This window comes from Erigeron canadensis, chromosome 3 (assembly GCF_010389155.1).
Source record: "Erigeron canadensis isolate Cc75 chromosome 3, C_canadensis_v1, whole genome shotgun sequence".
Taxonomy (NCBI): Eukaryota; Viridiplantae; Streptophyta; class Magnoliopsida; order Asterales; family Asteraceae; genus Erigeron; species Erigeron canadensis.
In genome coordinates this window covers 10,926,393-10,932,392 of record NC_057763.1, presented here as the reverse complement: position 1 = coordinate 10,932,392, position 6,000 = coordinate 10,926,393, and positions in this window count along the sequence as shown.

The window sequence follows — 6,000 nt, the reverse complement described above, 5'->3', positions numbered from 1 at the left end:
GAAGTTTCTTTTCTTGCTTCCAGAAGTGGAGGGCAACTCGGTTTTGAGATCATCTATCTTCTTTTGCAAATTCTTTATTTTGGTAGCCATCCTTTTCATTTTCTTAACATCAATATTCCTATTTGTGTTGAGATCCTCGAGCAACTTAACATCAATTATCCAGAATTAAAGGGACTTCAGTTTGATCATCGGGATTAACACAAGGGTCAATCATAGTTAATAAGTCAGGAGGTGATTCTTCATCATCTAGGGGTTGTTCTACATCACTAAAACCCAGGCCATAATCCATATCATTCATTTCCAAATCAGGAACTATTTGGTCGATGCTATCGTCAGAAATCCACCCATTGTGATTTAGCTTTAGATTTATACTTTCACTAGATTCCAAAATCCATCCATTGTTATTTGCCATTTCTGTATTAACAAGAATACTAAGGCATGAAAATCTAAGGCATGATCGAACTAAGGCTTTTATAAAATAAGGCTTGAAAATGTATATTCTAAGCATGTATGAGCACATTGTCACAAAATAGTTATAGACGAAGTTTATTAATGCAACCTAATAGTTCACATATCAGGCCCACTAATGCAACCTAGTTCACTATAAAACTTGGCTTTGATACCAATCTGTCACACCCCCAAAATATTTTATTTTGCGGAAACAGAAGGTGTGAACAAATAAGGAAATCACAACACAAATTATAATAAACGACCTCCATAATGAGACGTTTTTAGAAAATTTCATATATAATAACCATAGGTTTTTACAAAAGATGTGTATGTATCAAGTACAAATGAGATTCTTTAAAAATATGAGAATATTAACAGGCTAAAGACATTTCGAAATGTTTTCTCCTAATATATGTTCTGACTCCAAAAGCATGCATCACGTATATGCATCAAATAGCTCAAGTACCTGAGAATACACATTTAAATTACGTCAACATAAAGTTGGTGAGTTCACAGTTTTTATAATAAGAATTTACCTTTGGATCACAAGATTTATATTAGATATCGCATGCATTACGAATATCAAGATAACATGGTTATTCAAACCAATAATATTTATCACATGCTTATACCTTGGAAACCGAATACCTTAACATCATACGATTCACGTATATATAATAATAATACCCCTCTTGTGATGCTAAAATGCTCAACGCGATCACGATATATTTCGAATATTAATTATCCATTGCAAGTGTTAGTGCGACTAACCTGGATAGAGGTGTCAACCCAATAGTACTATTTATAATATTTGCGTTGTAAAGTTTAATCGGTCCAAGTTCCATTTAGGGGATTTCGAGCCAAAGCATTGTAATAATAAAAATATAAGCATGGATCATTTTAAGCAATTGTGTCCATAAAAACAAAACAGTTGTGTATTCTCAGTCCCAAAAATAGTAAATAGGGATACATGAAACTCACCTTAGATCGGTGATTGATTAGTAACGTAAAAGGGTTGAGAATGACGATGATGATGAACGAGAAACTTATCCTAATAGAAATATGGTTTGATTTATAGTCTTGGTTTAAACTTAATTTTTTTATAATGTTATTTATCAATACGCTTGTCAACTTAAGAAACTTTGGGTTCTTTTAAAATTCTTTCATAAGCTTTTGTTAAAATACAATTTATAAGCTATCAATTAACTTAAGATATAAATGAGAATAAGAAGATACTTGAAAGTGTTTCTTTGAATTGATATGAAATGTATTCGAAGACGAATACAAGTGTGTATATAATTATAGACAAATAATGAAGAGATACTTTAAATAGTAGGACTATAATTAATACAAAAAATGTATTAATTATAGGATGAAGAGATACCTTAAATGGCAAGAAAATCCAATATTATATTTCAAGTCGTGTTAGGGTTGACGTGGGTCGTGTAGTATCCCGACGGTGAACCAAGTTGTGTTTAGAATACGAATAGCAAACCGTTTGTGAACTACAATCCGCTCCGTTGGTATACCCCAGAGATGCCCATGGTCAATGGCAATCATGTTTAGAAATATAGTATAGTTAAAAAGGCTATCAAGAATATATTCTATCCATAAATCCGACAATTCGAGAAAACAAAAACAATTCACAGATGGTGAATAACGATTATATGAATATTCCTTTTGATTATACTTGATTGGAAGTATAGAAGAGATTTATTTAAAAGTATAAAGGCCATGCATTTCTATAAAATTTCCAACAATTCAATATGCGTATAAAATAAGTTGACAAGCATTTCAATACATAACATGTACGTATATAATCAAGTAAATATTTAAAGAGTGTATTGAACAAGGTCTAGGGAAAACTTAGAATAATAAAAGGCTTTATAAATATTAAGATCAAAATAAGGACGTAACGAAAAACACTAATGATTATCGATGAAGATGGCAAGAACTTGGATATGCAAACTTGATAATAACCCGATTTTCAATTTGCCATTATAACCACCCAAAACATGAAGATCATAAACGAATTCCTGATAACAGCCTTACTAATCGATTCCTTTGCAAACTACCCTTACTTTCCTAAGAACTACTATGAATTCAAGAGACTTATTATTAGTAAAAGGGGGAGGGATGATTATAGAGTTGTGGAATACCAAAACGAGGGAGAAAGAATTATGGGAGGTGTGATTTAGAATGAAGGCTTAAGGTTGCTATTTATAGGAAAAGTTTTGCAAATGAAATGGTGAAATGGTGGTGGTTTCGCCGTGGGAAATAAGATCAACCTTGATGATTAAGGTTGATGAGGTGTAAGAATATAGTGGTGAAACTTGGAGGTAAAGTCTCAAATAGTAAATGAGGATGTGTAAGTTTTATATCCATGGTAATTTTATGTAAGACTTAATTTATATAAATGTATAATTTTTATACATATTATACATACTTACTAGATATTTTTATAAAGTATTAGGGGGTTTATTTAGTTAGAAATGATAATGTAAGTCACGGTATAAAAGTCTTGATAAAAACTAGTTAGTTTTCTATATGTTATAACCTCTAATATTATTTACTATAATTATTTATATTTTCCGAATATTTCGAGATTGATAAATTATAAATTAAAAATCATAATTGAGTGGAGAAATAATAGAAATTAAGTTTCCCGAAATCTCAAGTCCATACGAGAAAAGCTTATACTAAAAGTAGACGTTTTATGAATTTTCGGAAATTCTGAACTTTTTATTTACTAATTGCCCATCATCAAGATTTTTAAACTTGTCAAGATAGTTTATTTAGTAGTTTGATTAATCACATAATAAATAAGAAAGCTTAGCACATACTCATACACCTAATCATGCCCTATCTTAGCCTAAAATGCCCTAATCAATATAATCGAACCCTGATTGCATATAATTAGGTTAAATTACTAAAGTAAAAATTTGACGGATGTCACAGCATTTACTCGTCAGACGGAATTTCGTCCCGAAATTCAAAGTGTAGTCTCTGGTCATATAGTCTTCTCGAATAGGTGCGGATATTTCTTCTTGAATTGATCCTCCCGTTCCCATGTGAATTTGTGACCTCTCTTTGAATCCCATCTGACTTTAATTATGGGGATTCGACTATGTTTCAACTGTTTAACCTCACGGTCCATTATTTCCACCGGGGTTTCAAAAAAGTGGAGTCGCTTGTTGATTTGAATCTCATCTAAAGGTATGATGACACTCTCTTCAGATAGGCACTTCTTTAAGTTTGAAACTTGAAAAAACGTTATGAACACTACTCAATTCTTGAGGTAGCTTCAGACGATAAGCAACTGGACCGATACGTTAAGTATTTCGAATGGACCTAAGTATCGGGGACTTAATTTCCCTCGCTTTACAAAACAGATAACACCTTTCCATGGTGATACTTTTAAGATAACTTTATCGTTGACCTGAAACTCTAAAGGTTTCCTTCTAACATCAGCATAGCTCTTTTGATGATCTTGTGCAGCTTTTAGCCTATGTTGAACTTGTACGACTTTCTCCATTGTTTCATGTAAAATCTCTGGACCTGTGAGCTGACTTTTTCCAAGATCAGTCCAACAAATTGGAGATCTACATTTCCTTCCATAGAGTATCTCAAAAGGTGCTGCCTTGATGCTAGCGTGATAACTATTATTATACGGGAATTCTGATAAAGGCAAATGCTTATCCCAACCATTTCCAAAATCAACAGTACATGCTCGTGGCAGATCTTCTAAGGTTTTGGTGGTTCATTCACTTTAACCATCAGTTTGAGGATGGTACGCAGTGCTCATACCTAAACGAGTACCGAGTGCTTTTTGCAGTGACTTCCAGAAGTCTGATGTGAATCTACCGTCACGATCGGAAATGATAGAAAGTGGTACTCCATGCCTTGAGACGACTTCTTTTAAGTATAATTGAGTTAATTTCTCCATTTTGTCGGTTTCTTTTATTGGCAGAAAATGTGCTAATTTGGTGAGACGATCGACTGTCACCCAAATCATGTCATGACCGTTTGTCGTCTTTGGTAATTTTGCGATGAAGTCTATTGTTATTCCCTCTCATTTCCATTGGGGTATTTCTGGTTGTTGTAACAATCCTGATTGTTTTAGATATTCAGCTTTCACCTTAGAACGTGTCAAACAGTTACTTACATAGGTAGCGATATCTACTTTCATGTTTGGCCACCAATATAATTCCTTTAAACCGTGGTACATTTTATCGGATCCCGGATGTATAGAGTACCTAGTTTTAAGTGCTTCATTCATTGCCAAATCTCTGAAATTTCCATAACGAGGTACCCATATCCGATCCATAAAATATCTAGTTCCATTTTCCTTGATCTCAAAATTCTTGTCCATTCCCCGTAAGGATTCTACCTTCTCGTGTTCTTTCTTGATTGCTTCTTGTTGAGCATCGTGAATTCGAGATGTGAGGTTCGTCTGAATCATGAAGTTCATTGATCGAACTCTGAGAGGTTTGATTCTCTCTTTTCTGCTGAGAGCATCAGCAACTACGTTTGCTTTCCCTTGGTAGTAACGAATTTCATAGTCATAATCATTTAGCAATTCTACCCAACGTCGTTGCCTCGTGTTTAACTCTTATTGATCGAAGATGTGTTGGAGGCTTTTGTGATCAGTGAACACATGATATGTCGTATTTTATGCCCATCTCCCATAGTTTAAGTAGTTGATTATCGATGTTTAAGATTCGTTTTCGTATACATTTGGTGCGTTTATGGTATTTGTTAGTGTTTTAGGTTGATAACAGGTACCTAAGCGATAATCTGGAGAAAACTTTCTGGATCCAAAAACGAGTGCTAACGGATGAATTCTAGAGCGTTTGGCTCGAGAAATAAGCTGGTCAACAAAAGGCAAACTTCATTGCGTCGCAACTCATTTTTGCGCCGCAACAGATATGTCAGAAATTGAAGTTGCGCCGAAATAGGAAGTTGTTGCGCCGCAACACCTCAAGTCTTCAGCCAGCTCGAGTCAATAAAAGTCAAAGTCAACGCAAAAGTCAAAACTCATTGCGCCGCAACAAGGCTCGAATCTGCAGAATTTTGGAAACATATATAAAGCATGTTTCATCATTCCAAAACCCTATCTTCTATTCTCTGGACGACTGAAAGCACATTTTTGAAGGGTTTTTCATCTAAAATCATTCTTTGAAGATTGCTAGCGTGATCGGAGATTTGTTTAGCCATTAGTTATCATTATCAAACGATTTTCAACATTCGGTACAATATGTTTTCATATATTAGTGTTTGTTATTATTCGTATTATAATATGAGTGGCTAATCTCCTTTTCATCCATCTTGATGGAGTAAGACAACATGTAAGGATTGCAAAATATTTTATAATTCAAGTGATTTGATTTAATGTTGTGTCGTGATCTTAATCTATTAATTATTTGTTATTTAATTATTGTTTGCAGATAATTTGTATTCAAGCTTAATGGTAACTAGGGTTGGGTAGAAGTTATTTTGATTGCTTGGATGGAAGCAGTTGGTTCTATAACGGGTACGGTAGAAAGTAAC